At 52.7% G+C, this 10765-nt stretch overlaps 1 long non-coding RNA gene across 1 annotated transcript; it reads left to right on the top strand.

Annotated features, from left to right (window-relative positions):
* The first annotated feature begins 448 nt into the window (after nucleotides 1-448).
* Nucleotides 449-3411, top strand: Gm31762. The gene is made up of 3 exons (XR_390843.2): nucleotides 449-691; nucleotides 1385-1489; nucleotides 3068-3411. It is a non-coding gene; the product is annotated as a predicted gene, 31762 (long non-coding RNA).
* The last annotated feature ends 7354 nt before the right edge of the window (nucleotides 3412-10765 follow it).

Raw genomic sequence — 10765 nt, 5'->3', positions numbered from 1 at the left:
TATTATGAAGAGAAAACAGACCAGCTTGGAAGGCCCTAGTGTGGACAACTGTCTTGAAAGACGCAGTCTGAGGACAGCTGTGTTGGGCACAGAGAGGTGGCAGGTTCTGTGGAGGCAGGGTCTCCAGCTACGCTGAGGGTGGCCACGAGGAACTCTCAGAAATAAGACTGTCTTCTTGTCCACTCCATCTTAGCGCTCGAGCCCAGGCAGGGGCCCCAGAGGCGGTGGGAACAGGGAGACACCCTCATCTCTCTCTGGTGCATCCCTTGGGCTGTAAGAGCCCCATAAATCGTCTGTTGGGAGCCAGGGGCATAGAACTTCGTGATTTATGCCCTGCAGGGAACGCCCCCTCAGCCTCCTCGCTGGCTCTGTGGGGCCAAGGCCTGGCAGGCTGGGGGCTCCAGACAGCTCTGTGGTTGCCGTGGTGACAGGTTCAGGCTGGGCCATTCTGCTCCCTCCCTCATACCCCTTCCCTTCTGCTTGCTTTTCTGGCTTCCCAGCATCCCTGCTGGGCATCCATCCCCCTCCACAAGTTTAGGGCTTTCTGTGAGGGAGTCCTGGTGGCCGTGTGTGTCCATGACATGAAATGAAGTTTCAGGACATGCTCAGGATGACGTGCTGGAGGAAGGCTTGACTTGAGGGTCTTGAGTGGGGTTTGTGTGCTGTTCTGCTTCTGGTTGGCAGTCATAAGGTTAGCATAGTGAGTGTGTTCTAAAGAACTGGTGAAATGGGGAAATAGGGCCGTTCTGGGCCCTTCTGTTTTGGCACTTAGATCCCCACAGGTCTCCTCTACCTCCTCTGTGAAGTCACTGAGATCTGAGTTTCCTGCCCTCCCACTGCCTTCAGTGGTATCTTAGAGCGCATAATAGGTGCTCACTGAGCCGGTAAGATTGCTCAGTCCATAAAGTGCTCACCATGCAAGTGTGAAGACCTGAGTTCGGATCTCCAGTGCTCACTTAAGAATCCAGGTGCAGGGGTTTTAAACCCCAGCACTGGGGAGTTGGGGGCAGGTAGATCCCTGTAACTCCGCCGCCAGCCAGTCTACACGATTTTTGCCAGCTCCAGGTTCAGTGAGAGACTCTGCCTCAAAAAAAAAAGTATGGAGAGCGACTGAGGAAGGAGCTGGCATTGAGCACTGGCCCTCATTCGTATGTGTGCACATGTGCACATACCTCCACGCTCACACTCATATGTACATATGTAAATAGGCACACAAGTCAGTGCGATGTAACTGTGCAGAGTCTTAAGAGAGGATACCATGATGGGCCAGAGACAGCCACCATCCCTTGAGTGACAATGTTCAGTTCCCGCCCCTTGAGCCAGGATGGGTCTCAAAGCTCAAGGCTCACCATCAAAGGGGTGATCGATGTGATCTCTGTTCTAGGACCCTCTGCCAGCATACGAGCAACTGATGCCCCTGATGGTGCTGTGCTGCAAAGACCCTGGCAAGAGGGTGGTGAGGTCTGTGGATGACCCATCCCAGACCAAGGTGAGTGGCAGGGGCCGGGAGGGGTGCGGGTGGGGGTGGGGCAGCAAGCCGGCTCCTGATCTCCCATTGGACAGCAGAGTGCATCCTGATCTCCCATTGGACAGCAGAGTGCAGGTTCTCCTTTCTCACAGCCTTCGGGAACAGGGCTGGAAGGAACAGAGACGCCTCCCACCGGTGTCACCTTCCTACACAAGCGCAGCGCAGGACTGCGATGCTGGCAAGGCCTCCAATTGATGTACTGTAGGCTTTACAAAGCGCTCCGAGGCCAGGCAAGATGGTCAGCTGGTAGAGATGCTTGCAGAGCAGGACTGGAGACTGACTCTGATCCCTAGAACTCTTGAAACATGAGAAAAAAGTGGATTCTTCCAAGTCGTTCTCTGACCTCTCCATGTGCGCTACATGCACACATACATTCTAACAATAATAAATAAAACAAAACAGGCCTGGCGATATTTCCCAGTGGGTAAAGGCACTTGTCTCCCGAAGCTTGTCCTTTGAGCTCCACATGCACGCCATGATGGGCCAACCTCATATCCGAATGTAAATAAGCAAACAGATAAACATATTTAAAATAAGGAGCTCTGAGTAGCCCCATAGCAAGTCTGAGTACTGGTGGCAGGGAGGGTGGGGGGGGGGAAAGGTGGCATTTGCTTGGTGCAGCTGAGCTACAAAGAAACATCTGGACGTCCAGGAACTTGGTTCCCTGATGACTTCCTCTTCTGTGAGCCCCCAGGGAGGGAGGATGGAGAAGCCTCTCTGTGGCTTAGGTTAAGGCATCCCCACCTGTCGGACACCATCAGGACCTTCTATTCCCGTGGGCACATCTTTCACTGTGTTCAGGGAGCAGCAGGGAGGACCAGTGACTCTCCCAGGTCCTCCCTGTATCCCTCACCTGTGACAGTATGGCTGGCATACCTCACCCACTACCCTACACTCCAGTTCAGGGGACGAGCTGCCCTTCCCGATATAATCCAACTTGGTCCTACCGACTGCTCTCTCTTGGACCTCCTGGCTGCTGCACCTGGTCCCCTTTCTTCCTTCTCCCTTCCTTTCACATGGCTCAGGGTCAAGTCCATGCTGGACTCCCCCAGATGTCCCTGCCTTTGGCTGTGCTCTCCCATGTGTTTATTATAAACCTTCTCCACCACCATACCTAGGAGTGGTCATGTTCCTTTACTTCCCTTTTTACTTCTTTTCATTCATTCATTCATCCATTCATTCAATTCATTCATTCATTCATTCCCTTCTAGGCCCTCATCAGACAGGGCTATCTCTGATCTCAAAATCCTGACAGTTGGAGTGTGCTCTGTTTAACCAGCCCTTGGAGGAGCAGGCTTGCCCTTCCTGCCTGCCTGTCTTCCCTGGATCATCAGTCACACTGTGTTTGTGTAGTGGTGGTGGGTGGGTCTGTCTGTCTGTCTGTCTGTGTATCTGTCTGTCATTCACCTTTGTGCATGGACTGCTAAACTCTAACAGGGGCCCTGCTAATGGTGTTCTCTAACTGACAATTGTGGAATAATGTGTCTCTCCTTGAGGCAGCTTGGACTTCACCCAACCATGGCCTCTCCGCTCCTACAGTGGGCATCCCAAGTTGGTGTCTGGAAAGGATTCGGACAGCACTCCCATGACAAGCTATGGGTCCACCTTCCACAGGACCTGAATCTAGAGAGATGGGGCGGCAATCGTGATGGTAGAGGTATTTGGGTCCATATGTTGACATTGCCTCCCTCATCCCAATGTATCCACAAGACCTAGAATAGTGCCCAGAAGACAGGCGCTCCTCGGTAGACCAGAATCCATGTCTGCACGCAGGAATGGGCTGAGATCATCCTCCGAATCCCCCGCCCAGGAGCCCAGAGGCTCAAGCTATGGAGGGGGAGGGGTGCTGAAGGCGCCTCTGCGGCAGCATCTGAGGCCTGGATTTGGACCCTAACTCTGCCCCCAGGGTTCTGGATGACCTTGGGCAAGTCACAAACATCTCCGTGGGTGTCAGCAAAAGCTAATAAAACCAGACCCCGGCTTTTCAACTTGTGTCATGTAACCCCCGCGTGTGACTTGCTTTAATTAAGATAAGAGCGCAGAGCAATGTTTGGGCTAAATGTTCTTTGATGTACTGCGGCCTTCGGTTGTTGTTTTTGATGTCCAGGGCCAGGGATCTGGACTGCGCTTCTCCGCACTCCTGGCTGGCTGCCTGCCCTCTACTCTTGGCCTTGTTAAAAGCACGTATGATCTAATGAAGGGAGTTTGGATGGAGTTGCCTCCCTAGGATGGGAGATAGGTCCATTCTCCATGTTGTCTCCAGGAAGGGCCATTGCTGAGCACCAGCTGAGTTCCATACTGAGTTTGTCCCCATTCTACCTATGAGAAAACTGAGGCAAGGAGAAGCCAGAGGACCTGCCTAGGCTCACGGGTCAGCTGAAGAGGCCAGCGTATAGATTCTTGCCCATCAGGCAGAGTGGGACTGTCTTGTGGGCCAGTTGGTGGCACTGGCTTAGAAGTGAAACCCATAGGAAGCTTTCAAAGAGGAGGGGGCCTGTAGACCAGGAACCCAGCCAGCCTAGCCGATAAGCTTGCTACATTTGCTTAGTGTCAAGCCTGAGAGAGAGAGAGAGAGAGAGAGAGAGAGAGAGAGAGAGAGAGAGAGAGAGAGCGCGCTGGCCTGAGGAGGAATGTCCCAAGGAGCACCCATTTTCTAGGCTGGAAGACGGGCTTAGAGAAATGGCGTGTATAAGATCGGAAAGAGAGAGGGTCAGGCAAAGCAGGTAGAGAGAGCCCTTTTGTCTAGGCCATCGCCCAAGGATAAGTCAAGTCCAGATGACAATGGAGCGTTGGCCTCATTCATAAACTGTTGGTTGGAGTGGCTTGGGTGTCTCACTGCCCAGGTGGATGGGTGGAGCTGGGCCGACTCTCACTGTACCCAATGATTGTCAGGGATGTGGAGTGTCCTGCATCCTCCCTTCGGAGGAGGTCCTGCTTGGAGTGACCTTCCCTGTGCATGCACGGTGACTGTGGGTGTCCCTGGAAGCATAGCTGCTTCACTGAGAGGCAAGAGCTCCAGCCCTGCTACGGATCCTAGATGAAAGCAGGATGTGGGCGGGAAGAAAGGCCGGGCTGAGGTCATCACATGACAGTCTAGAAGCTTCCATTCCTTCTTAGGTCATTTCTGGTTGTAAGGCATGGATCCTGGGGCAACTGCTCTCTAGGCAGAGAAAGCTACTTCACTGTAAACCAAGACCCAGCCACAGACCCTGAACAGGAGCTGCTGTGGCTGGTATCTGAACCCTGACTCCCCCCAGGCCTCACCTGTATGGTTTCACCGACATCCAACCAAACCTAGTCCCAAAGGGCTCCTATGTCTCCCAAAAACCCCTTCCTACCCTAACTAGAAGGTCAGGTACTTCTAGTGTTTTCTAAGCAAGGTGGTACCTGGGCTATTTTCTCTACCTCTGCATATTATGTCTAATATGATATCTTAGTTGTAGGGACCATAAGAAAAAGACAGACAGACAGACAGACAGACAGACAGATGGAAAGAAAAGGGGAAAGAAAAACATTTGTAGTAGTGTGAACTGCTGTCACTCTGAGCCTCCAGGTGACAAATCCAGGAGATAGTCAAGGGATGGAAAGTGTCACCTGGACCCTAAAGCAGTCACCTGTGTCTCTGCTCCACTCCTTCCTATACCAGTTCTTCCCTATACCTTTTCTCTATGAGGCTCTGCACCAGGACTGGCAGGAGACAATCCCAGCCCTCTGCCTATATTTCCACATCCTTGGACACACCAGTTCCCAGTTTCCTCTGCCCTCTGCATATCCACCAGAGAGGACCACCCTATCTGCCAGAACCCCAGGCCACATGTAGCTTTAATTAGCCCTAAACAGCAAGGTAGGTAGACCAACCAGGCTTCCAGTGCTGTGTGACCTTGGGGGGTCTCTGCCCTCTCTGGGTTTCTTTCCCTGTCTGTGGGCTAGTGGATTCCTCTGGCCCATAGAGCTCTGGTGTTTTGGAGGTTGGTGTCTTCCCTCTGTCTGGACAGCCAGGGCTAGAGACCCTTCCTTCGTCTAGGCCAGGCCTTCAGAGCAGCCTGCAGGCCTTCTCATGGATGGCTATTTGCATTGTCTGCATAGCATTCATTTCCTCTTGGCTAGGAGAACATGCTTGCAAAATCTGATTTCCCTGGAAAGAGGTGGGTTAAAAGCAGATGAAAGGGTCTGGGTTCTGGGGAGCCTGGATTGAAGGCAGGTGTGTGTGTGTGTGTGTGTGTGTGTGTGTGTTTCTCTTCTTGATGAAAGAAAGCAAGGCCTGAGTTCAAACTCCAGCCCAGGAGTTCCACCCCCACCCCCACCCCACACTGGTCCATTCCATCAGCAGAGTCAGCAAAGGGTTGGAGAGGTTAAGAGCCTTGCTCAGGGTCACATGATGAAATGTCCCTTTTCTAGAACCTTCTATAGCTCCCCACTGAGGACAAGACAAGGCCACATACAGTCTGTGCCCAGGCTCCTTCTTCATCATTTGGCTCTTTAGTTCCAGAAACCCTGTAAGTCCAAACATCTCAGCTCTTGAGAGGAAGAGGTGCTGGGGATAGAGGGGTGGGATCTCTGAATTCGAGGTAAGGGCTCGAGAGTTGTTCCATGTCTGATGTCACCAGCAAGGAGAACAGCTTTCAGCAGCGGGCAAGAAGCCCTTTAAAAGTCAGAGCTGATCCTCATAGAACAAGACAGCCATGTCCAGCCTGCCTGAAGATGGAGACATGGTCGGAGATGCCTTGTAAATGTAGGACTCTGTACTTGCTAGCCAAGACCGAGTGAGACTCTGAGTCATACTCACGGCAGCTAGACAGCAAGAAGACATCAGTGGTGCCTCACTGCTTAGTGACAGGATGGGAACCTTGTGCAAGCCTAGCCATTCTCATAACCTCCTGGGGGTGGTACATGTTTTTGTGGGAACTCACTGCCAGGGTCACAGGCAGAAAGTTTTGTAGAGCAGATGGCTGAGCTGTGTGGCCTTGCCTAAGGCTGCCCAGCTTCCAGAATTCCCAACTCTGGCCTGGTGGGTTACCTCCCACCTGTGAGTCTCTTAAGGAAGTCTCTTAAGGCCTTATTCCGTCCTAAGTCTAGGAACTAGGCTGGGTTTCGGGGAGGGAAGCTGAGCTCCTGCCCTCCTCTGGTGGTAGGTTCAGGTGAATCCCGAGCCCTCCCATACAGGGTTAAATTTCTAGGCTTTTTTTTTTCTAGCTTGAATCTGTCTGGGTCTATCCCCAGTTCCTCCCTTTCTTAGTATATCCTCTCACAAGGGGGCCCCAAGGAGACCTGAGCTGGACAGTGGAGAGGGAGGATACTCTGGGGCCTGGACCCTTCCCGCAAGCCACAAAGATTTATGGGACCGCGCTCCTAAACTTCCATTCACTGTCCCCACCCCAGCTCTGGGTCAGAACACAACAGCCACGATGAAAGAGATGGTGCCTGAGATGAAAGAGAGGAAGCTGACCTCCCAAAGCCTCCTGGCTCTGGGCCAGCCGCCTGCTCTTGTCCAAGCCAAGACAAGGCTGATGAGTCTGGCGACATCCCGAGCAGGCTCCTGTCCATCCATGGGTCTGGGGCTCTGCGCACCTCCTCAGAGCATCTGCTGAGGGTAGCTGGATCCTCCTCTAAAGCCAGGACTCGGTTTCCCTAAAAACCATAGTGCAACTTATTGTCGCTTGAAAGACTATAAACAATCCCACGTGTTCTACTGACTCAACTGAGTCAATGAGCAATGAAGAAATTCATTACTTCAAAATATTCGTGCTTAATAAATTATTTAATGATACCACAAATTCCTTGTAAGTTCCATGAGTTGACTTAGTATTTGGGGTTTCAGGCATCACTCCTCTGACATTAGTGACCCATGAGGCAGGTGCGAGGATGGTCCCCACACCCTGAGGGAGCACTCAAAGGCTGAGAGATGAATGCTATGTTCTGGCCACATCCCTAACACAAGGCTGTGTGAGCATCAAGCAAGGAAGGGGTTCACCCCTTTGCTCCCCAAATAGGTTGGGGAGAGAGGAAGTAAAGCCAGAGCTGACTGCCATGGGAGAAGCCACTGCAGCATGGCTTCCTTCCTCTTCTCCCACCTCACCCCACGCCCCCATCTCTCATCTGAGGTGACTCTGAACCTGAGTACAGGCCCTCATGGACCACAGGGACATGGCTGGTGGGTATTCCGTGCAGTGTGCACTTTGGGTGGAGCTGGGGCTCAGCTCCAGGGTGTATGCTTCTGTCCCCTTTGGGTCCATTGGCTGAGAAGTCTGTCCTTTGGGGCTACCTCCCTAGGAATTGGCAGAGTCGAGGACGGTGACTCTTTCTCAACTCTTTACCAGACTCAAAGCCCTGCCCTTGGCCCCTGTCTGGACTCAGTAGACCAGAGGGGGTGCTTGAATTAGTCGGTGGATTTAGGGGGAGGACAGAGGAAGCTGCCTGAGGTGCCCAGGTGCGCACAGCATCCTCCACTGGGGGTTCACGTGGCTCACGGGGCAGTCACACCACAGCCTGTGTGACTGGATGTGAAGAAAGAAGGCTCAAACATGTACTGGAGTTCTCAGGCTGTTTTCTCCATTTTTATACACATTGAGTTTTCTATACTAAAGAAGAAAGGAAAACAGAGAGGCAGGAAATTCCAGTACTTAATTCAAGCTTATGTATGTGTGCCTATGAATATGCATGAGAGGAGCCTGGGAAAGTCTATTTAAAACTGCCAACGACTGTTACAGGTTACAGATCTCCATTTACTGTTTTGAATTAATGTTTTCTGTAGCCCAGGCTGGCCTAAAACGTGTAGCCAAGGATGACCTTGAACTGTAGACCTTGGGAGTATTGAGTTAGCAGACATGTGCTACACCCCTGGTTTGTGCTAACCTTCGTTTTCCTGATGTATTTGCAATTGGGGGGCGGGCGGTAGGTATTAAGAAAAAAGACAAAAAAGAAATGCCTTAAGCTGTAGACTCCTATGCAGCCTGTCTGTCATGACCTCGCTTCACTGAACCTCAATTCTGTCCCCTGCAAAATAGAGACCTGTGTGGTGCAATGGGGACAAAGTGGTACTCGGAATGCACACCAGCAGGTCCTGCCTCTGGGTGGGTGCTCCTCCCACCCTCAGGAGCCCCCAGTAACGCAAAGCTTGCAAGGGTTGGAAGCCCAGCCAGGTTTTCTAGCCCCATTCGAGTGTGAGCACACACACACACACACACACACACACACACACACACACATGCACGCACGCACGCAAGCACGCACACATGCACATAAGAGCATAAACTGGAAGATGCATGCGTGGGGCGGCCCTGTCAGCTGCCCGGGTGGGTAAGAGGCAAGAGTCTATCCCTGTCCAAGATAAACACAGGAAACGAGGATCCCACGGTGCAGGGCGAGGTTGGGAACCATCCATAAACTCCAGGCAGAGATGGGGGGTGGTGCAGGGCCCGCAGAAGGGAGGGAGGGAGGGTGTGGGAGTCTGAGTAGAGGCCTAACGCTGACATCTGCTGTCTTGGGTTCAAATGTGAAAAGTTGAAACAGTGGCTGGGCTTGGGAGGGCTGCCATGCCTTGGTCTGTCTTGCTGTGGGTCTGTCTGGGATGACACTCGCCCACACCTACCTCTCACTCCCCAGCCTTGAGCTCAGCAGGGCCCCCTCCTTTAGCAAAGACAGAGCCTGGCTCAGCAAGTGTTGGCCCAAACATGTGGGGATGGAAAGAACCAGTCAGTGGTGACCAGGGAGCCTCCGATTCGGCTCCAGTCTGCACGCATCTGCACACATTTCCGTCCGGGCTGTATCTCTGAGAGATTACATCAGGAAAGCTGCCAGGAGCAGCCTTTACCTGAAGCCCACTCACTCTTGGAGGAGAGAGAGGATGAGTCTCTGGCAGCTCTGGGAGCACAGGACCCAACACTTGGGGGTTGCCGGAGAATAGGCTAAGTACTTAAACACCAGCTTTGAGTCCCTTTCCTGAACCAGTGAGGCCAGGCAAGGAAAGGGGGACATTTCTGATTTACCCTCAGTCACCCCTATTTAGGCACCTTTCCTGCGGCCTCCCCGTCTCCACACTCTCCCCATGACAGTGCCCCTGTGAACCAGACACCAACCAGTACAGTGTGGAGCAGGGGCAGATGGAACTTTCTAGGAGACATCTCGGGAGGAAAGTGTCCTCTTATCTCGCCAGTGAGGAGATGAGCTGAGACTGTCCCACCTGAATGTCACCATCACCTGTTTCTTGCTGCCATAAAAGCCTCTGAGCCAGGAGTTGGGTCCCTGGTGACCCCAGAGTCTCCCTGTCCCACCTACTGTGCATGTCCATCCTTTTCCCTGAGCTGGCAGCTGCAGCCCCCTGGATTTCTTTAGCTTCCAATAACCATCCCTGGGCAACTCGCCTAACCGGGCACCTCTCCTGGGCTTCTCAGAGCCATCCTTCCCCTCGCTCCCCTTCGAAGTGTGACTTCATCCATTATGCCGGAAGTAATCTGAGCCCAGGAGGCCACACAGCCCAAGAGAGGCAGCCCTAGGTGGGTATATACTTCAAACAAATCTGACTTTCTGTGTTCAGTGCCAGCTCCAGGGTCTGCCAAGGCTGCTGAGTCTCCTGGAGTGGGACAGAGCTATTGTTGAATGGCCCAAGGGTCCTGGCTTCCTGCAGCCTCAACCATCCTTGCAGCCTCTGCTCACCTGTGGTCTCTACCTTTTACTGGCTCGGCCTGGACCTCAAACTCACTGCTTCCAGTGCTCTGTGGGGGAACCGGACTCCCATCGTGATTTCTTGGCCAACTCTGCCTCCCAATGTCTTGTCTAGACAGCCTTCCACCCAATGGCTTTTCTTTCAAATCCTCAAACTCCCTGCTATTTTCCCCCTACCTCAGAGATTTTTCTGCTACTTCTATTTCTTTCTGTAAAACTCGTCCTCGCTGACAGGTGCCTGGGTGGCTGCATGGGTGTGCAGGTGAATAGGTGGGCAGGTGAGAACTTTAAGGTAGGAAGTCCTGGAAGGATAGGCAGGTGGGCAGATGAGTAGGGTAAATTAAATAGACAGGTGATTGAGGGAAGGAGGGAGGGAGGAGATGGAAGGACAGGTGATTGACAATTAGGAAGGACTGTGTGGGTGGATGGATGGGTACATGAGGTGGAGAGACAGATTGGTGAGATGGATGGATGATGTGTGGATGGATGGATGGATGGATGGATGGATGGATGGATGGATGGATGGATGGGTGAATGGATGAGATAGGTGTGGATGGCAGACCAATGGACAGACAG

Source organism: Mus musculus, chromosome 4 (assembly GCF_000001635.26).
Source record: "Mus musculus strain C57BL/6J chromosome 4, GRCm38.p6 C57BL/6J".
NCBI lineage: Eukaryota > Metazoa > Chordata > Mammalia > Rodentia > Muridae > Mus > Mus musculus.
The sequence above is the reverse complement of the archived record's forward strand: the minus strand, read 5'-3'. Positions and strand labels throughout refer to the sequence as shown.